The 22,012-nt window shown below is 47.4% G+C and overlaps 8 non-coding genes and 1 pseudogene across 8 annotated transcripts; all 9 read right to left on the reverse strand.

Moving 5' to 3' along the window:
- Nucleotides 1-315: 315 nt before the first annotated feature.
- On the reverse strand, nucleotides 316-506 carry LOC141192018 (U2 spliceosomal RNA). The gene has a single exon (XR_012265714.1). It is a non-coding gene; the product is annotated as a U2 spliceosomal RNA (small nuclear RNA).
- A 1,115-nt stretch (nucleotides 507-1,621) lies between these two features.
- LOC141192169 (U2 spliceosomal RNA) lies at nucleotides 1,622-1,821 on the reverse strand. The gene has a single exon (XR_012265844.1). It is a non-coding gene; the product is annotated as a U2 spliceosomal RNA (small nuclear RNA).
- A 6,190-nt stretch (nucleotides 1,822-8,011) lies between these two features.
- LOC141192121 (U2 spliceosomal RNA) lies at nucleotides 8,012-8,204 on the reverse strand. The gene has a single exon (XR_012265813.1). It is a non-coding gene; the product is annotated as a U2 spliceosomal RNA (small nuclear RNA).
- Nucleotides 8,205-14,635: 6,431 nt separating this feature from the next.
- On the reverse strand, nucleotides 14,636-14,727 carry LOC141192211 (U2 spliceosomal RNA; annotated as a pseudogene).
- A 1,115-nt stretch (nucleotides 14,728-15,842) lies between these two features.
- LOC141192055 (U2 spliceosomal RNA) lies at nucleotides 15,843-16,033 on the reverse strand. Its single transcript, XR_012265749.1, has one exon. It is a non-coding gene; the product is annotated as a U2 spliceosomal RNA (small nuclear RNA).
- Nucleotides 16,034-17,148: 1,115 nt separating this feature from the next.
- On the reverse strand, nucleotides 17,149-17,339 carry LOC141191915 (U2 spliceosomal RNA). Its single transcript, XR_012265612.1, has one exon. It is a non-coding gene; the product is annotated as a U2 spliceosomal RNA (small nuclear RNA).
- Nucleotides 17,340-18,454: 1,115 nt separating this feature from the next.
- On the reverse strand, nucleotides 18,455-18,645 carry LOC141191784 (U2 spliceosomal RNA). Its single transcript, XR_012265487.1, has one exon. It is a non-coding gene; the product is annotated as a U2 spliceosomal RNA (small nuclear RNA).
- A 1,115-nt stretch (nucleotides 18,646-19,760) lies between these two features.
- LOC141191916 (U2 spliceosomal RNA) lies at nucleotides 19,761-19,951 on the reverse strand. The gene has a single exon (XR_012265613.1). It is a non-coding gene; the product is annotated as a U2 spliceosomal RNA (small nuclear RNA).
- A 1,115-nt stretch (nucleotides 19,952-21,066) lies between these two features.
- LOC141192079 (U2 spliceosomal RNA) lies at nucleotides 21,067-21,257 on the reverse strand. The gene has a single exon (XR_012265772.1). It is a non-coding gene; the product is annotated as a U2 spliceosomal RNA (small nuclear RNA).
- Nucleotides 21,258-22,012: the final 755 nt, after the last annotated feature.

Here is a 22,012-nt window from a genome sequence, read left to right on the forward strand (position 1 = left end):
GCTTATCTCACCACCTGTAGTTATTTAGGTGAAAGCTCCAAAATGCTTGCCTAATATGTCTGTTTATCCAAAAGGAAGTAAAAAGGGAGAGCTAGAAAGATAGCATTGCATCACATTACATGGCAATGCAATGCACAGTTGCTGAAGTTGAACCAAAATGAGCTTGTAATCTGGCTTCTGCAACTTTGAACATGAAAAATCCAATGAGGAGAAGAAAAGCAAAGCCAAAGAGTCCATCCCAAAATCCGACAAACAAGCAAAATGAACAAAAAACATTGAATTCAATTCTTTCTGATTTTAGAAACTGCATTAAAGAAGGGGTGCACCGGTCCTGGAGATACTGCAATACCAGGTCAATGCGTGGAGTGGACAGAGCAAGCTCTTTTTCCATCTCCCTGCTCTAAAAATCCATTTAATATATGGTCCCCAGATAGGGGACGTATCAGATATTAAACTGATAAGAACAGATACTACACTTGATCTTAGCCAAAAGGCCGAGAAGCGATAACCAGAATTGGTTTCAAACTACGGAGCCACCCAAGGATCCTGAAAAGTCCATTTGTGGAGATGAGCTCCTGGACTCCCGTTAAGAAGACATGTTGTCAACCTCTAGATCCCTTACATGCCTGCACTTTTCGGCTTGCTGCTGCTGCAATCCACACGTTTTAGATCTGCATAACTCCACCTCTTTAAACACAGCACCTTCACCCCCTGCTGTTCCCACCCGCCTCAACACCGTTGGAAGGGAGGAGAACCAATTAAGGCGGGGGGTGGGGTGGAACGAGCAGCTGTCTACCCTTAGCAGGAGGGCTCCTGATTACATACCTCTCCTGCTGCTGCTGCTGCTGGCTGTCCAGCAGCAGACTGAAGGTGGCTGCTGCTGTGCACAGGTATATAAAGGCTCAGAGCCTATTATGACACGCGCAGCCAGCGTTCCATTGCCACATTCCATCTACTGCAGGCAGGATACCTGGCTGGCTGAATGTCGCTGAGAAGCTCACAGAGACCGCCATAAGCAACAGTTTAACAGAATGCCACAGACTAATCAACCAAACTTTTTGGGTTGGGTTCTCTTTTATAGTCTGCAGGCATTAAATGAAAGAAGTCAGTGTTCCAGCAGAAGGAGACAACGTTTCAGAAAAGGCATTGTAGCAAACCAAAAAAGAAATTTTAAGCGCAGCAGAGTAACCAGCGCACATACCTGTTAGCTCAGGTGAGTTTAAAAGGCTGCTGTTGATAACAAGGGCATTTGCTAAATAGATGGTGTGTGTGCAACAATATACTGAAAGGTCAATTATATTGTGCAGCTTATCTCACCACCTGTAGTTATTTAGGTGAAAGCTCCAAAATGCTTGCCTAATATGTCTGTTTATCCAAAAGGAAGTAAAAAGGGAGAGCTAGAAAGATAGCATTGCATCACATTACATGGCAATGCAATGCACAGTTGCTGAAGTTGAACCAAAATGAGCTTGTAATCTGGCTTCTGCAACTTTGAACATGAAAAATCCAATGAGGAGAAGAAAAGCAAAGCCAAAGAGTCCATCCCAAAATCCGACAAACAAGCAAAATGAACAAAAAACATTGAATTCAATTCTTTCTGATTTTAGAAACTGCATTAAAGAAGGGGTGCACCGGTCCTGGAGATACTGCAATACCAGGTCAATGCGTGGAGTGGACAGAGCAAGCTCTTTTTCCATCTCCCTGTTCTAAAAATCCATTTAATATATGGTCCCCAGATAGGGGACGTATCAGATATTAAACTGATAAGAACAGATTTTTTTTTCTTTTTTTTTTTTTTTTCTTTTTAACCAAATCAGATAGGCCGGAGCATAAGCTCAATCAAATTGACTTACAAAAGCCTTTCATTGACACTTAGCCTTTCATCACACTTGGTATATAATCAAAAATAAAACCAAACCTTATCATCAGGTACATTATACACTACTAATTAAACTTTACCAAAAACCTCCACTTTTTAAACTTCCAGATCCCTTCAGCATCTATAATACTTCCACGTTCCTGATCCCAGAGGTATATTACATACATACGTGACAGAATCAATCTCAAACATTCATTAAATGACATTTTCTTCCTTTTAAAAACTAACAAATTCCTCGCATCCCACAAACTTTCAATTACACACACCACCAACAACCATAAAATCCTATCCTTAATTCTACTACATGCACCCATCCCAAACATAGCAAGTTTTCAATTAACATACTTTACACCCACCAATTCCTTGCAAAGTCCCCCTATACCCTTCCATACATCATATGCAAAATCACAATCCCATACCATATGTCTAACATGCTCTCTCAAACCACATCCATCCCTCGGGCATACCTCAGATTTAACTAAATCCCTCTTCTTTTGCACATCTCTAACAGGCAAAATGTCATGCAATATCATCCAAGCGATATCTCTCTGTCTGTTAGTCACACCATCTATACTTAATTTTCTCCACATCTCGGTTACTTCCTCCCCTCTCAACCCATTGATATTACATACCACCTCACGCTCACGCACCATCCTAATGACTTTCTTCTTTTGCCTAAAATCACTCATGTTAACGGACAACAAATCATACTTCCTTACAAATTTCTCAACACAACCATACCATACAGGACACTTAAAAGCAACAGGCACTCTAGCATCCCTTTTGACCCACTTTAAGCCATAAAGCATCCATCCAGCCGAATACTTCATCATATAAGCACACTTATTACTTTTCCCTAGAACCACCACCACCATTTTCACGTAACTAATCCCTAAAAAGAAATCAATATTTGGAAAATCCAAACCACCATTTACACATAACTTATAGACATATTCCCGTTTCAATTTCTCCATGCGACTTCCCCAAAGAAAATTAAAGATGAATTTCTCAGTTTTCCTAATTTTCTTAAAAGCAGCAGGATATACATTCGCAACAAACAACAAAATAGGCAAAATAACCGCCTTAATAATCAGAACTTTCCCAGTCAGAGTTAATTCTCTCATTCGCCAAAAATTCAACTTGCGCACCACTCTCACCCCACAATCTTCCCAACTCTCATTTCCTTTCAAATCATCATTAAACTTAATCCCAAGCACCTTTATTGCACCATCCTCACACCTCACACCATTCATCCATACATTCCTCTCACCAAAACATTTAAAGGAACTCTTAGTCCAATTGACCTTAAAAGCTGAGACACTACAAAACAAACTTAATATCAACCTTGCCCTACTCATCGCAGCCATATTCCCACTCACAATCACTACATCATCCATGTAACCTAGAATTCTCACATCCTTTCCATTACTCCCAGGAATCATCACACCTCTCATAACCTTATCCTTCCTAACCATACACATCAACACTTCAATCACACTAATAAACAAAAAAGGGGACATAGGGCACCCCTGACGCACTCCTGATTTAATTCTCACTTTCTCACTCAACCACCCATTCACCAAAAATTCACTTGAAACATTACAATACAAACTCCTAACACAGTTTACAAAATTCCTGGAATAACCCATCTTAGACAAAACCTTAAACATAAAGCTATGTGACACACGGTCAAAAGCTTTTTCAAAATCAACCGAAAACAACAAACATTTCTGCTTACGACTCATACAATCCCCAATCACATCACGCAACAACACCAAATTTTCAGTCATACTTCTCCCAGGCACTGCACACACTTGATCTTCATCCACCACACCGCCAATCACTTCCCGCATCCGGCTAGCCAACAATTTACTAAACACCTTATAGTCTGCATTCAAAAGGGTGATTGGCCTCCAATTCCCCAAATCCTTTTTATCACCTTTCTTATGAACCAAAACCACCACCCCATCTCTCATAGATTCACTCAACATATTCTCCGTGAACATATACTGGCACACCTCCAATAAGTCATTTCCCATCGTGTCCCATTCCTTAACATATAACTCCACGGGCAGTCCATCCTTCCCAGGTGTTTTATTCTTACTCGCAGACATCACCACTTTTTTAACTTCATCCAACACAATTACATCATCCAATATTTCACGTTCATCCTCACCCAAACAACCTTCTAAACACCCCAAAGCATCAGTCAACATCCTATCATCAACCCATTTTTCCCCATACAACTCCTTATAAAACAACACCACCTCCTGCATCACATCCTTCCCACTCACACACACCCCATCACCATTCACCACCTCATCCATATCTACTTTCTTCCCAAAAACTTTTTTGAAAAAAAACCTTGTGCATTTCTCATTTTTCTCCAAATGTTCAATCTTAGAACGGTAAATAATTTCTTTCCCTTTACCCTCAATATATTTCTTAATCTCTTCTTTCACTTGACACATCAAAACATCCACATCCACTCCAATCATCCTTAACTTCCTCAGCCACTCCAGTCTAGAGCTTAAATCATTAAATTTTACTCTATTCATTGCTGCTTTCCTCCTGCCCCTTTTTCTAAAGAAAAAACCAATCTCACTCTTCATCCAGTCCCACCACTCAAGCACATTCCTGAAATCACTATTTTTATCCCTCCACCTAACATACATTCGCCTAAAATCACACATGATCCTATTATCTTCCAGCAAACGCACATTAAGTTTCCACACGCCACCACCATATACAAAGGAAATCTTACCTTCTAGACGTGCCCTCAAACACACATGGTCAGAGAAGGGAACATCTTCCTGCTGGAAATTCCTACAAATAACATTTTGTGAAGAAAAGAAGATACGGTCTATTCTAGACTCTATGCCTCCCCTGTCGGCCTTATAGGTCGCAGGAGGTGGATTACCTAAAAAAACTTCCGCAGCATCCTGTAAGGAAAAATCCGCCACAAGACTCTTGAGTCTTTTACCTGTAACATCCATCTTATCCCCCTCCGTCACACAATTGAAATCTCCAACAAAAATTATTGGCATTTTGCCAGATAAAAAAAAACATAATTTCTCGAAAATTTCCAGCCTCTCCCCTTTATCTATTGGTGCATACATATTTACCACCCTAACCCTCCACCCCCTACAATTTAACTCACATATTACACACCTCCCCGCCTCCACCACCATGTAACTTTCTATCTTAACACTATAACCCTTCACCAAAACACCTACCCCACAATTTTTATTACATACAGAACCAGACCACACACTTTGACCTAAAGGCCATGCATTTTCACTTAAGGGATCGGAGATCCCACACTCCTGGACACAGTATACGTCCGCATCCAAGTTGCTCAAGTAGTCCAAAATTGCCACTTTTCTCGACTCAGATTTAATCAGCCGAACATTTAGCGACAAGATGCTGAGAGCAACTTGGGCACCCATCTATTAATTTGATGTGGCAGGTCACGACAACATGCCCACCTGTACATCATCCTAACCCTTCTGGGGGTAGGACGCTGGACGTGCAGATATCGTAGTTTGTGCCTTCCCCCAAAAAAGACACATCTTGGGGATCGGATGCAGTAGGGTACACCCGGGCTGGACTCACACTGCAATCACTTAAAGGGGAAAAGGATGGTTCAGTTTTCTTCTTTTTCTTCACTGAAGCGCCTCCATCTTCATCTGAACTATAATCCCGCCGCTGGGGGTCAAAGTCCCCCTGACCTCCCTCCTCCTCAAGGTCAGAAACGACATCGCTCCAGGCCACATGCGGTGTTCTGGTCAGATCAGACTCCTCTTCCCCCTGCAATGTAACCATCATGTCTGGAATTTCAGCCTCCAGATCCTCCACCGGGGCCACTTCCATGCCTATACGATCATCAGTTATCGTCTCAGACTCACTGACATCTGAAGCCACAGACGCGGCCCTCTGCACCGGTGGCTCAGGTGCCAGCTCCATATTTCCTCTTACATTCACACGAACCAGTTCTGGAAAAGCAACCCGAGCCTCCTCCTCATCCAGGAAAGCCAGAGTAGATATCGGAGCAGTCGGAGTTGGAGCAGTCGGAGTTGTAGCTGTGGGTGCAGGAGATTCATTTCTTCTCCTTCCCCTTCCCGCTGCCCCCGCATATGAACCAGGATGGAATATACAGTCTCTGAAGGCATGCCCCTTCTCTCCACAGAGGTTACAGACTATTTCATTTTTGCAATTATTGGAAGAATGACCCACCTCATTGCACTTCCTGCAAATAATCTGTCTGATGTCGCATGCTTCCTGAGTATGGCCATACCTCCTACAATGACGACAAAACCTGGGCGCATTGGGGAAGAACAGGTAACCCCGCTCACTCCCAATGGAAAAATTTGATGGAGGATAATGTATACCCCCTGGTTCATCAGGACTTTCCCGGAACTTGACCATGAAACGATATTTACCGGTCCATAGTTCCTCCTCATTCATGACTTTTACTGCCACCTTGGTAATATAGCAGTGCCTATTTAGAAAGGCATAAATCAAAGCCAAGTCCACATGTGGGTTGTACATGAAAACAGTCAGAGGTACCTCTTTGGAGCAATACAAGATGACAAAAGTCAGCCCATCCAAATATTGATTGTCCAGATTCTTTTTCAAACAATCATAGAAATTGTTGCAAACAGCCATAGAAGTAAATACAAGATTATACTTGCTTTTGAATTGCTGGAGGCACAAGATTTCTTCCTTCTTCACTTCAAGGAGTCCAAACAAAATCTCCTTCACCACGAAGCTGAGGGTAAAGATTCCTTCTTTGCCTTCTTCCACATCAATCTGGATTCCAAACTTCACTCGAGCCTCACCGGGCCCAGCGTATCGAATGCGTCCCATTATCGCTAGTCGTGTCTACTGGCCAACTCCTTATAGCAGCAAGTGGCTTAAGCCATAAAATGGCGATGCCACAGGGCAAAGAGTTAACGCACAGACAGCCAAATGACTAGACCCATTACAGATCTGAGCCAAAAGGCCGAGAAGCGATAACCAGAATTGGTTTCAAACTACGGAGCCACCCAAGGATCCTGAAAAGTCCATTTGTGGAGATGAGCTCCTGGACTCCCGTTAAGAAGACATGTTGTCAACCTCTAGATCCCTTACATGCCTGCACTTTTCGGCTTGCTGCTGCTGCAATCCACGCGTTTTAGATCTGCATAACTCCACCTCTTTAAACACAGCACCTTCACCCCCTGCTGTTCCCACCCGCCTCAACACCGTTGGAAGGGAGGAGAACCAATTAAGGCGGGGGGTGGGGTGGAACGAGCAGCTGTCTACCCTTAGCAGGAGGGCTCCTGATTACATACCTCTCCTGCTGCTGCTGCTGCTGGCTGTCCAGCAGCAGACTGAAGGTGGCTGCTGCTGTGCACAGGTATATAAAGGCTCAGAGCCTATTATGACACGCGCAGCCAGCGTTCCATTGCCACATTCCATCTACTGCAGGCAGGATACCTGGCTGGCTGAATGTCGCTGAGAAGCTCACAGAGACCGCCATAAGCAACAGTTTAACAGAATGCCACAGACTAATCAACCAAACTTTTTGGGTTGGGTTCTCTTTTATAGTCTGCAGGCATTAAATGAAAGAAGTCAGTGTTCCAGCAGAAGGAGACAACGTTTCAGAAAAGGCATTGTAGCAAACCAAAAAAGAAATTTTAAGCGCAGCAGAGTAACCAGCGCACATACCTGTTAGCTCAGGTGAGTTTAAAAGGCTGCTGTTGATAACAAGGGCATTTGCTAAATAGATGGTGTGTGTGCAACAATATACTGAAAGGTCAATTATATTGTGCAGCTTATCTCACCACCTGTAGTTATTTAGGTGAAAGCTCCAAAATGCTTGCCTAATATGTCTGTTTATCCAAAAGGAAGTAAAAAGGGAGAGCTAGAAAGATAGCATTGCATCACATTACATGGCAATGCAATGCACAGTTGCTGAAGTTGAACCAAAATGAGCTTGTAATCTGGCTTCTGCAACTTTGAACATGAAAAATCCAATGAGGAGAAGAAAAGCAAAGCCAAAGAGTCCATCCCAAAATCCGACAAACAAGCAAAATGAACAAAAAACATTGAATTCAATTCTTTCTGATTTTAGAAACTGCATTAAAGAAGGGGTGCACCGGTCCTGGAGATACTGCAATACCAGGTCAATGCGTGGAGTGGACAGAGCAAGCTCTTTTTCCATCTCCCTGTTCTAAAAATCCATTTAATATATGGTCCCCAGATAGGGGACGTATCAGATATTAAACTGATAAGAACAGATTTTTTGATTGAATATATCTTTTATTAGCACAAAAAATAAGTTAACAGACAGTGTACAGTGCCGCAGCCCAGTACACACAGAATTCTACATCATATTTACATAGCATGAGGATACGACGCACTAACTAGACACATCACACCCCTATGCTACACAAAACACTCAATCTGAAAGAAAAAGCATGTCAATCAATACAGTACGACGAACCGTGATAAGGGATGGGGATTGGGAAAAAGGGGATGGGGAGGGGAAAATCACAGGCCCGAAGCTTTATTGAAAGACAAGACACATAAGGGGAGAGGGGGAGGAGGGGTTTAGTCCTCGTCCTCGTCCTCCGGACCGTCCATGATGGAATAGTCTCTGAGCAGGCTGTGGATCAGCCTGCGGCAGTCCTGGATGGACATCCTCTCCCTCCTCAAGATGAGCCGGTTCCTGGCGACCCAAACGGCATCCTTGAAGCAGTTCATAAGGCGCCAAGCCTCCTGGATGGCTCCGACGGTATGAACCCCAGGGAAGAGTCCGTAAAGCACAGAATGGTGCGATAGGCTCGCCCTGGGGACAGAGTTCCTCAGGTCGTCCTCAAGTGCAGTCAATAGGCGCTGTGCAAATCCGCAGTCCCAAAAAGTGTGCAAAGATGTTTCCTCCACGAAGGGGCACCTTGGGCAGTACCGGGTCTTGCACAGGTTCCGGGCATGCATGAATGACCAGACGGGCAGTCCGCCCTGAATCGCCATCCACGACAAGTCCTTGTGCCCGTTGGTCAGCCTGTCAGACGACACATTTGTCCACACAGTCTCCAGCGTGTCCTGGTGAAGTCCTGTGATGTTCTCCACGTCATCCTTGGCTCTGATTAGCTTGTGGATAGTTTTGGGCTTCCACAAGTCGGGCTTGAGTCCCTCCAGTTGATGCTCCCCCACAAATCGAACGACGTCTCCGTAGAACCATGGCGTCGTCCAGTTGTAGGGGAAGGAGCTGTCCCACTTGTCCCAGCCGAGTCGCCTCCAAAGAGGAAGCAGGAAGAAGCGAGACATGGACCTGCCCGCGGAGCCATTCTTGACTTGCAAAGTCCGGCGGACACAATCACACACAAAAGAGGATCGCAGGAGGGTGGGGATATCTGGAACGCCCTTCCCACCCTTGCGAGGCTCCTTGTACATGACGGCCCGCCTGACTCTGTCCATCTTGGATCCCCAGACAAAGTGAAACACTGTCCTGGTAATGGCCCTGCACACAGTGACGTGTGGGGGCCAGGCCTGCGCCGTGTACTGCAAGACGGGCAGGACCTCATTACGCAGGACGAGTGCCTTACCCTCACAAGTGAGGTGTCTGAGGCTCCAGAGTCCGATCCGTTGCTTCACCTTGGCCAAGCGTTCTTGCCAGGACTTGAGGGCCGCTCCTTCCTTCCCGAACCAGACTCCCAGCACCTTGAGGAAATCCGGTTGAATGTTGAAGGGGAAGGGGGCGGAGGAGGCCGGCTGCCAATCCCCGAAGAGCATGGCTTCCGACTTCCTGCAGTTGACTTTGGCCCCTGAAGCCCGGCCGAACCTCTCACACGTCTGGACGAGGGCGTCGACTGAACCACGATCAGCGCAGAAGACGGTGACGTCGTCCATGTAGAGCGAGCACTTGACCTCGTGTCGTCCCGGACCCGGTGCGGTGATCTCTCTGATCTCTCCATTCTGCCGGATAGCCTCTGCGAAGAGTTCTATAACACAAACAAAAAGAAGAGGTGATAGAGGGCAGCCTTGTCTGACCCCAGAGAGGACAGGGAAGGGGTCAGTCTTCCAGCCGTTCACCAACACCGAGCTGTGGATATCAAAATACATCAGACGGACATACGAACAAAACATGTTACCCAAACCTAACCGGTGCAGAGCTCGGCCCATGAATTCGTGGGAAACCCGGTCGAAGGCCTTCTCCTGATCCAAGGAGACCAGGGCCGCGTGTGCGCGGCGGACCTTGATGTACTCGACCGTGTCCCGCACGAGAGCGAGGCTGTCTGCGATGCGACGTCCAGGGATGCCGCAGGTCTGGTCCGGGTGGATGATCCGTCCGATGACCGTCTTAAGTCGTGTCGCCATCGTCTTGGCCAGGATCTTGTAGTCCACGTTGAGCAGAGTGATGGGACGCCAATTCCTCAGGTCGCACCTCTCTCCCTTCCGCTTGTACAGGATCGTGACCATTCCTTCCCTCAAAGATGGAGGCATTCTACCCTCCACCACCATCTCCTCGTACAGGTCCAACAGGTCCGGACAGATGAGGTCTCCCAGCGCTACATAGAGCTCCGCTGGAAGACCATCACTGCCCGGGGTCCTGCCGGTCCTAAAGGATTTAGCGGCAGAGAGCAATTCGCCCACCATCAGAGGTTTGTCCAAGGCTGCCGTGCCTGCAGGATCAAGATGGTTAGTGATACCTGACAGGAACTTATCAGCAGCGTCGGGGTCGGTAGTCTTGTGGGAGTAGAGTTCGCTGTAGAAGTCGCTGACGACCCTCATCACGTCCTCCTTCCCACGTCGCATGTTTCCGCTCTCGTCTCGCAGCTCGTTCAGGGGCGTGTGACCGGCATGAAGTTTCCTGAAAAAGAATGAGTTACATTTCTCACCCTTCTCCAGATTCTCCACTTTGGAACGGAAGATGATTCGCTTGGACTCCTCCTCAAAGTGCCTTTTCAGGCTCTTCTTGGTCTCCTCCAGCTCCTCCCTCACGTCCCAGCCGCAGTGAAGAAGGTCCTGCAGCGACCGCAGCTCGCGCTGCAGCCCTCTGAAGTCCCTCCTCTTCTCACACTCCTGTTGTCGACCCTTGGCCTGAAAGAAACAGCGAAACTCAAGTTTAACATATTCCCACCAATCAGAGACTGTTTGGAAGCTACCCTTGTAGGACTGCCACATTGCGTAGGCTGCTCTCAGCTCCTCCACGACTTCATCCTGAGCCAGCAGAGCACAATTCAGCTTCCAGGAGCCGGGGCCGGACGGAAAACCGTCGCCGAGGACACCTTGTAAGTGAATGGCTCTGTGGTCGGAGAAGAAGCAGGAGACCATCGAGTGCCTACTCTGCCTGACTGCCCGAGAGGTGAACACAAAGTCAATCCTGGAGCGGAGTGAGCCATCGGGTCGGCTCCACGAATAGTTCGTGGAGCCTCTCCCCATGGAGCCCACCACGTCCTGAAGAGAGGCCTCGGTTACCATCTCGATGAGCAGCTTGGACGTGATGTCCAACTTGGCAGATGTGCCAGAACTACGACCGTCCTCCTCGATGGGGCAGTTGAAATCCCCGGCCATCACTAAGGTCCTGGTGGTGGCAAGCTGAAGCCGCAGGGTCTGGAAAAGCTCCAAACGCTCATTCTTCAGTGGGGACGCATACACGTTGATGAACCTGACAGGTTCCCCCGCCCAGTTGCCATCTACAACAAGAGCCCTGCCGCAGATGAGCTCCTGGACGGACTCAAGCGTGAATGCGCCCCCCCTGATCAGAATTGCGACCCCCGCAGACTTGCAGTCACCCCCACCGGACCAGTAGGATGGACCGTGGGACCACTGCCTGGCCAGATGTTTGAAGGACCTAGAGGAGGGAAGGGAACATTCCTGCAACATATAAACATCACACAACTGGGAAGTAAGGAAGGCATAAATAGTCTGACGTCTGAACTTGTCCTTGATGCTCCTGACATTAATGGAAAATAAGTTAATATTAGCCATCATGTAGGGAAAAAAGAAAAAGTTAGCGCAGGCAATACACCTTAGTTACCACTCCGGTCGGGTGGTCCCTCGTCGGTGTTGACTGCTGGTGACGGGATCACCAGCAGGCCCTCTTCCTCCATCTGGTCAAGCAGCGCGGCCTCAATCTCGGCGACCACCAGTTCCTCCTCTTCTGGCTCGGCCACCAGGGTCTCAACCATGTGCTCCATCTCTTCTGGCTCAGGGAGGGTATCCTCCTTTTCGCCTACGAAATCCAGAATCTTCTTTTTGGAGGATTCAGTAGCAGGGCTGTCCTCCACCTTCCTCTTTCCCCGGGTTGGAACTGGGGAGACAAGAAGGGGAAAATCCTCCTCGGAATAGATAGCGGCGGGTGGAGGAAAGGTTAATTCCACCGCTACCATGGTCTGGGGAGGGAGAGTGGCTGCCGGGGCAGGGGAAAGGACACCTGCTGAGGAGTAGGGGAAGGAGGAAGAGGAAGTGGAATCCTCAGCAGGGGTGGCCGGGGTGGGGGGGGATTGGACGGGGGTGGCAGGGGGAGGGATCGAGAGAGGGGTGACAGAACTCTTACCCTCCTTTGACTTTTTCTTCTGCTTCGGAGCTGCTGGGACCGTCGCTGGGGCTTTGGCCACCGACTCCTTGACCGCTTTGGCCTTGGTCGTCTCGGCCTTGGCCGCTGGGGCCTTGGTCGTCGCGTCCTTGACCTTCACAGGCCTGGTCGTCGGGGCCTTGTCCTCCGTAGCTGGGGTCGTCGCAACCACCGATGCCCAGGATCTCTCACGCCTGGGGCAATCCTTGTACAGATGAGCCGCCAGCCCACACAGGTTGCAGGACGTCTTCTTCGGGCAGTCCTTCGAGCTGTGTCCCGTCACTCGACAAATCCTGCAGGCATCCTCCTTGCAGTCCTTCATCTCGTGGCCGTTCTTGCCGCATCTCCTGCAGTTCCGCGGCATGTCCGGGTAATAGATGAGGCCGTAGGAGTTGCCCAGGGAGAATGTCGGGGACAGGTGCCGAAGTCCGTCTGAGTACGCCAGGTCCCTGTGAAGTCTAACGGTCACCGACCACTTACCTGTCCAGAAGCCGAGTCCATTCAGGATGTGAGAGGGTTCCTTCACAACCAAACAGAAGCGTCTCAGGAAGGTACAGATGTCTTGGCCTGGGGTGTGCGGGTTGCGCATGGAGACCGTGATCCTCCTTTCATCCCTCTGGATAGGGCAGCTACCTGTAAAGGCAGAGAAAGAATTATCCGGTCCTTTTGCGCTTACCATTTCCCAGAACCTCCTGCAGGTGTTCACAGTGGCGAAGGTGACGAAGAAGATCCCCGTCAAGAAGGTCTGGATGCTGAGGGTGTCCGACCTGGAGAAGCCTCGATCCAGCAGCATCTTCTGGCAGAACACGTCCGAGGACATGTCCGGCACCCTCCCATCCACTTCCTTCAGCTTCAGGGCCACCGTCTGCCGCATCCATGGCTCCAGGGCTGGAGCTTCGTGGCGGGGCTTCTGGGGTCCCTTCTGCTGGCCAGTCGTGGAGGCAGAGTCCTTGGGGTCAGAATCGGCTCCTGGCTGGGCCCTCCTGGCTGTCCCCAGCTCCAGGCTCTTCTTTTCGGCCTTCCTCGCAGCGCTTGCCATGGCTTTCCTCCTGCAGTTACTTCTTGGAGCTGGATCTGGAACTCTTCCCGGAATGGGTGGAGCTATGCAGATTCTTCTCCCGTCGTGTTCTGGACAAATTCCCCGAAAGGTCTTTGTCTCGATGATTTTCTTCCTCGAAGATTCCACAGGACAGCCCGATTCTTCTCCGAGTCTTCGTCTTCTTCTGGATTCTTTAGAGCTTCTTCCTCCCACCGATATCCGCCTTCGTTCTCTGATGTCAGCTGGGCTCCGAAGCTCTTCTCCTTCCGAGTTCGATCGCTCTCATCAAGTGTAGATCGTAGCTCTTGTGTTCTTAAAAGAACAGATTTTTTTTTTTTTTTTTTTTTTAAAAGCCCGAATTCGTGTACAAAACCCGAGTGCGCTTAAAAAAGTGACAAGTGCCACAAAAAAAGTGCACTAGGATGCTGGTCTTCTTGAAACCCTCTCCAAAAGGAGAAGGGTCCCCCAAACCATTCCCCGTCCCTCCGAGCCAGAAGGCCACAGCGAGGAACAGGGACAAATAGCCACCTCCAGCCGGAGCCAGAGGCGACCCAATCTTACCCCCAGCACCTGCCCGAGTTCTCACCCGAGCAAGGCACTGGGAGCCAAAGACTGTGCTCCCCTCCCGGAAGAGGGGAGCCAACAACGCTCTCCTCCCGAAAGAGGAGAGCCAGGGGGGTTCAGGGGGGAGCGGAACCTGATGGCCACACACTCCCCCCCTAGACCTGCCAAGAGAGGAACCCGTAAGGGAACCGCATCCCGACAAAATCCTAGTAGGACGTGACACACGTGAATAAGTGGACACACAGTGACAAAGAAATTAAATAAATAGTGAAGGTTTCACAGTATAATACTGCCCGGACCTTCGACCGGGAATTGAAAAATTCCCCATCCTAAGGCCAGAAGGCCCGGAATAAGGGTGTGTGCGAAGAAAGAAAATTTAAAGTGCTTGTGCAAATGTGCCATAAACTCAAGTGGGGTTCCCAATCCCAGTGAGTTAAGGCACCCCAGGGTCACCACTCCTGGGGCACTTCACACTTCGGGCTTTCGATCTTCCCCGGCCCAATGGCGTCGATCCTGGGGGGCCATGCTTTCCACCAGATGACTATATTAGCCACCTGGCGTACTAACAAGCGCCTAAACCCCAGTGTGCATAATGTATCAATCTACTAGGGCGGCCAACATCCAAAACCGCCTTTTCGAAAGATACTACACTTGATCTTAGCCAAAAGGCCGAGAAGCGATAACCAGAATTGGTTTCAAACTACGGAGCCACCCAAGGTTCCTGAAAAGTCCATTTGTGGAGATGAGCTCCTGGACTCCCGTTAAGAAGACATGTTGTCAACCTCTAGATCCCTTACATGCCTGCACTTTTCGGCTTGCTGCTGCTGCAATCCACGCGTTTTAGATCTGCATAACTCCACCTCTTTAAACACAGCACCTTCACCCCCTGCTGTTCCCACCCGCCTCAACACCGTTGGAAGGGAGGAGAACCAATTAAGGCGGGGGGTGGGGTGGAACGAGCAGCTGTCTACCCTTAGCAGGAGGGCTCCTGATTACAAACCTCTCCTGCTGCTGCTGCTGCTGGCTGTCCAGCAGCAGACTGAAGGTGGCTGCTGCTGTGCACAGGTATATAAAGGCTCAGAGCCTATTATGACACGCGCAGCCAGCGTTCCATTGCCACATTCCATCTACTGCAGGCAGGATACCTGGCTGGCTGAATGTCGCTGAGAAGCTCACAGAGACCGCCATAAGCAACAGTTTAACAGAATGCCACAGACTAATCAACCAAACTTTTTGGGTTGGGTTCTCTTTTATAGTCTGCAGGCATTAAATGAAAGAAGTCAGTGTTCCAGCAGAAGGAGACAACGTTTCAGAAAAGGCATTGTAGCAAACCAAAAAAGAAATTTTAAGCGCAGCAGAGTAACCAGCGCACATACCTGTTAGCTCAGGTGAGTTTAAAAAGCTGCTGTTGATAACAAGGGCATTTGCTAAATAGATGGTGTGTGTGCAACAATATACTGAAAGGTCAATTATATTGTGCAGCTTATCTCACCACCTGTAGTTATTTAGGTGAAAGCTCCAAAATGCTTGCCTAATATGTCTGTTTATCCAAAAGGAAGTAAAAAGGGAGAGCTAGAAACATAGCATTGCATCACATTACATGGCAATGCAATGCACAGTTGCTGAAGTTGAACCAAAATGAGCTTGTAATCTGGCTTCTGCAACTTTGAACATGAAAAATCCAATGAGGAGAAGAAAAGCAAAGCCAAAGAGTCCATCCCAAAATCCGACAAACAAGCAAAATGAACAAAAAACATTGAATTCAATTCTTTCTGATTTTAGAAACTGCATTAAAGAAGGGGTGCACCGGTCCTGGAGATACTGCAATACCAGGTCAATGCGTGAAGTGGACAGAGCAAGCTCTTTTTCCATCTCCCTGTTCTAAAAATCCATTTAATATATGGTCCCCAGATAGGGGACGTATCAGATATTAAACTGATAAGAACAGATACTACACTTGATCTTAGCCAAAAGGCCGAGAAGCGATAACCAGAATTGGTTTCAAACTACGGAGCCACCCAAGGATCCTGAAAAGTCCATTTGTGGAGATGAGCTCCTGGACTCCCGTTAAGAAAACATGTTGTCAACCTCTAGATCCCTTACATGCCTGCACTTTTCGGCTTGCTGCTGCTGCAATCCACACGTTTTAGATCTGCATAACTCCACCTCTTTAAACACAGCACCTTCACCCCCTGCTGTTCCCACCCGCCTCAACACCGTTGGAGGGGAGGAGAACCAATTAAGGCGGGGGGTGGGGTGGAACGAGCAGCTGTCTACCCTTAGCAGGAGGGCTCCTGATTACATACCTCTCCTGCTGCTGCTGCTGCTGGCTGTCCAGCAGCAGACTGAAGGTGGCTGCTGCTGTGCACAGGTATATAAAGGCTCAGAGCCTATTATGACACGCGCAGCCAGCGTTCCATTGCCACATTCCATCTACTGCAGGCAGGATACCTGGCTGGCTGAATGTCGCTGAGAAGCTCACAGAGACCGCCATAAGCAACAGTTTAACAGAATGCCACAGACTAATCAACCAAACTTTTTGGGTTGGGTTCTCTTTTATAGTCTGCAGGCATTAAATGAAAGAAGTCAGTGTTCCAGCAGAAGGAGACAACGTTTCAGAAAAGGCATTGTAGCAAACCAAAAAAGAAATTTTAAGCGCAGCAGAGTAACCAGCGCACATACCTGTTAGCTCAGGTGAGTTTAAAAGGCTGCTGTTGATAACAAGGGCATTTGCTAAATAGTTGGTGTGTGTGCAACAATATACTGAAAGGTCAATTATATTGTGCAGCTTATCTCACCACCTGTAATTATTTAGGTGAAAGCTCCAAAATGCTTGCCTAATATGTCTGTTTATCCAAAAGGAAGTAAAAAGGGAGAGCTAGAAAGATAGCATTGCATCACATTACATGGCAATGCAATGCACAGTTGCTGAAGTTGAACCAAAATGAGCTTGTAATCTGGCTTCTGCAACTTTGAACATGAAAAATCCAATGAGGAGAAGAAAAACAAAGCCAAAGAGTCCATCCCAAAATCCGACAAACAAGCAAAATGAACAAAAAACATTGAATTCAATTCTTTCTGATTTTAGAAACTGCATTAAAGAAGGGGTGCACCGGTCCTGGAGATACTGCAATACCAGGTCAATGCGTGGAGTGGACAGAGCAAGCTCTTTTTCCATCTCCCTGTTCTAAAAATCCATTTAATATATGGTCCCCAGATAGGGGACGTATCAGATATTAAACTGATAAGAACAGATACTACACTTGATCTTAGCCAAAAGGCCGAGAAGCGATAACCAGAATTGGTTTCAAACTACGGAGCCACCCAAGGATCCTGAAAAGTCCATTTGTGGAGATGAGCTCCTGGACTCCCGTTAAGAAGACATGTTGTCAACCTCTAGATCCCTTACATGCCTGCACTTTTCGGCTTGCTGCTGCTGCAATCCACGCGTTTTAGATCTGCATAACTCCACCTCTTTAAACACAGCACCTTCACCCCCTGCTGTTCCCACCCGCCTCAACACCGTTGGAAGGGAGGAGAACCAATTAAGGCGGGGGGTGGGGTGGAACGAGCAGCTGTCTACCCTTAGCAGGAGGGCTCCTGATTACATACCTCTCCTGCTGCTGCTGCTGCTGGCTGTCCAGCAGCAGACTGAAGGTGGCTGCTGCTGTGCACAGGTATATAAAGGCTCAGAGCCTATTATGACACGCGCAGCCAGCGTTCCATTGCCACATTCCATCTACTGCAGGCAGGATACCTGGCTGGCTGAATGTCGCTGAGAAGCTCACAGAGACCGCCATAAGCAACAGTTTAACAGAATGCCACAGACTAATCAACCAAACTTTTTGGGTTGGGTTCTCTTTTATAGTCTGCAGGCATTAAATGAAAGAAGTCAGTGTTCCAGCAGAAGGAGACAACGTTTCAGAAAAGGCATTGTAGCAAACCAAAAAAGAAATTTTAAGCGCAGCAGAGTAACCAGCGCACATACCTGTTAGCTCAGGTGAGTTTAAAAGGCTGCTGTTGATAACAAGGGCATTTGCTAAATAGATGGTGTGTGTGCAACAATATACTGAAAGGTCAATTATATTGTGCAGCTTATCTCACCACCTGTAGTTATTTAGGTGAAAGCTCCAAAATGCTTGCCTAATATGTCTGTTTATCCAAAAGGAAGTAAAAAGGGAGAGCTAGAAAGATAGCATTGCATCACATTACATGGCAATGCAATGCACAGTTGCTGAAGTTGAACCAAAATGAGCTTGTAATCTGGCTTCTGCAACTTTGAACATGAAAAATCCAATGAGGAGAAGAAAAGCAAAGCCAAAGAGTCCATCCCAAAATCCGACAAACAAGCAAAATGAACAAAAAACATTGAATTCAATTCTTTCTGATTTTAGAAACTGCATTAAAGAAGGGGTGCACCGGTCCTGGAGATACTGCAATACCAGGTCAATGCGTGGAGTGGATAGAGCAAGCTCTTTTTCCATCTCCCTGTTCTAAAAATCCATTTAATATATGGTCCCCAGATAGGGGACGTATCAGATATTAAACTGATAAGAACAGATACTACACTTGATCTTAGCCAAAAGGCCGAGAAGCGATAACCAGAATTGGTTTCAAACTACGGAGCCACCCAAGGATCCTGAAAAGTCCATTTGTGGAGATGAGCTCCTGGACTCCCGTTAAGAAGACATGTTGTCAACCTCTAGATCCCTTACATGCCTGCACTTTTCGGCTTGCTGCTGCTGCAATCCACGCGTTTTAGATCTGCATAACTCCACCTCTTTAAACACAGCACCTTCACCCCCTGCTGTTCCCACCCGCCTCAACACCGTTGGAAGGGAGGAGAACCAATTAAGGCGGGGGGTGGGGTGGAACGAGCAGCTGTCTACCCTTAGCAGGAGGGCTCCTGATTACATACCTCTCCTGCTGCTGCTGCTGCTGGCTGTCCAGCAGCAGACTGAAGGTGGCTGCTGCTGTGCACAGGTATATAAAGGCTCAGAGCCTATTATGACACGCGCAGCCAGCGTTCCATTGCCACATTCCATCTACTGCAGGCAGGATACCTGGCTGGCTGAATGTCGCTGAGAAGCTCACAGAGACCGCCATAAGCAACAGTTTAACAGAATGCCACAGACTAATCAACCAAACTTTTTGGGTTGGGTTCTCTTTTATAGTCTGCAGGCATTAAATGAAAGAAGTCAGTGTTCCAGCAGAAGGAGACAACGTTTCAGAAAAGGCATTGTAGCAAACCAAAAAAGAAATTTTAAGCGCAGCAGAGTAACCAGCGCACATACCTGTTAGCTCAGGTGAGTTTAAAAGGCTGCTGTTGATAACAAGGGCATTTGCTAAATAGTTGGTGTGTGTGCAACAATATACTGAAAGGTCAATTATATTGTGCAGCTTATCTCACCACCTGTAATTATTTAGGTGAAAGCTCCAAAATGCTTGCCTAATATGTCTGTTTATCCAAAAGGAAGTAAAAAGGGAGAGCTAGAAAGATAGCATTGCATCACATTACATGGCAATGCAATGCACAGTTGCTGAAGTTGAACCAAAATGAGCTTGTAATCTGGCTTCTGCAACTTTGAACATGAAAAATCCAATGAGGAGAAGAAAAGCAAAGCCAAAGAGTCCATCCCAAAATCCGACAAACAAGCAAAATGAACAAAAAACATTGAATTCAATTCTTTCTGATTTTAGAAACTGCATTAAAGAAGGGGTGCACCGGTCCTGGAGATACTGCAATACCAGGTCAATGCGTGGAGTGGACAGAGCAAGCTCTTTTTCCATCTCCCTGTTCTAAAAATCCATTTAATATATGGTCCCCAGATAGGGGACGTATCAGATATTAAACTGATAAGAACAGATACTACACTTGATCTTAGCCAAAAGGCCGAGAAGCGATAACCAGAATTGGTTTCAAACTACGGAGCCACCCAAGGATCCTGAAAAGTCCATTTGTGGAGATGAGCCCCTGGACTCCCGTTAAGAAGACATGTTGTCAACCTCTAGATCCCTTACATGCCTGCACTTTTCGGCTTGCTGCTGCTGCAATCCACGCGTTTTAGATCTGCATAACTCCACCTCTTTAAACACAGCACCTTCACCCCCTGCTGTTCCCACCCGCCTCAACACCGTTGGAAGGGAGGAGAACCAATTAAGGCGGGGGGTGGGGTGGAACGAGCAGCTGTCTACCCTTAGCAGGAGGGCTCCTGATTACATACCTCTCCTGCTGCTGCTGCTGCTGGCTGTCCAGCAGCAGACTGAAGGTGGCTGCTGCTGTGCACAGGTATATAAAGGCTCAGAGCCTATTATGACACGCGCAGCCAGCGTTCCATTGCCACATTCCATCTACTGCAGGCAGGATACCTGGCTGGCTGAATGTCGCTGAGAAGCTCACAGAGACCGCCATAAGCAACAGTTTAACAGAATGCCACAGACTAATCAACCAAACTTTTTGGGTTGGGTTCTCTTTTATAGTCTGCAGGCATTAAATGAAAGAAGTCAGTGTTCCAGCAGAAGGAGACAACGTTTCAGAAAAGGCATTGTAGCAAACCAAAAAAGAAATTTTAAGCGCAGCAGAGTAACCAGCGCACATACCTGTTAGCTCAGGTGAGTTTAAAAGGCTGCTGTTGATAACAAGGGCATTTGCTAAATAGATGGTGTGTGTGCAACAATATACTGAAAGGTCAATTATATTGTGCAGCTTATCTCACCACCTGTAGTTATTTAGGTGAAAGCTCCAAAATGCTTGCCTAATATGTCTGTTTATCCAAAAGGAAGTAAAAAGGGAGAGCTAGAAAGATAGCATTGCATCACATTACATGGCAATGCAATGCACAGTTGCTGAAGTTGAACCAAAATGAGCTTGTAATCTGGCTTCTGCAACTTTGAACATGAAAAATCCAATGAGGAGAAGAAAAGCAAAGCCAAAGAGTCCATCCCAAAATCCGACAAACAAGCAAAATGAACAAAAAACATTGAATTCAATTCTTTCTGATTTTAGAAACTGCATTAAAGAAGGGGTGCACCGGTCCTGGAGATACTGCAATACCAGGTCAATGCGTGGAGTGGACAGAGCAAGCTCTTTTTCCATCTCCCTGTTCTAAAAATCCATTTAATATATGGTCCCCAGATAGGGGACGTATCAGATATTAAACTGATAAGAACAAATACTACACTTGATCTTAGCCAAAAGGCCGAGAAGCGATAACCAGAATTGGTTTCAAACTACGGAGCCACCCAAGGATCCTGAAAAGTCCATTTGTGGAGATGAGCTCCTGGACTCCCGTTAAGAAGACATGTTGTCAACCTCTAGATCCCTTACATGCCTGCACTTTTCGGCTTGCTGCTGCTGCAATCCACGCGTTTTAGATCTGCATAACTCCACCTCTTTAAACACAGCACCTTCACCCCCTGCTGTTCCCACCCGCCTCAACACCGTTGGAAGGGAGGAGAACCAATTAAGGCGGGGGGTGGGGTGGAACGAGCAGCTGTCTACCCTTAGCAGGAGGGCTCCTGATTACATACCTCTCCTGCTGCTGCTGCTGGCTGTCCAGCAGCAGACTGAAGGTGGCTGCTGCTGTGCACAGGTATATAAAGGCTCAGAGCCTATTATGACACGCGCAGCCAGCGTTCCATTGCCACATTCCATCTACTGCAGGCAGGATACCTGGCTGGCTGAATGTCGCTGAGAAGCTCACAGAGACCGCCATAAGCAACAGTTTAACAGAATGCCACAGACTAATCAACCAAACTTTTTGGGTTGGGTTCTCTTTTATAGTCTGCAGGCATTAAATGAAAGAAGTCAGTGTTCCAGCAGAAGGAGACAACGTTTCAGAAAAGGCATTGTAGCAAACCAAAAAAGAAATTTTAAGCGCAGCAGAGTAACCAGCGCACATACCTGTTAGCTCAGGTGAGTTTAAAAGGCTGCTGTTGATAACAAGGGCATTTGCTAAATAGATGG

This window comes from Phyllobates terribilis, unplaced genomic scaffold (assembly GCF_046119375.1).
Source record: "Phyllobates terribilis strain yellow unplaced genomic scaffold, ASM4611937v1 Scaffold_52__1_contigs__length_9100884, whole genome shotgun sequence".
Classification (NCBI taxonomy): domain Eukaryota; kingdom Metazoa; phylum Chordata; class Amphibia; order Anura; family Dendrobatidae; genus Phyllobates; species Phyllobates terribilis.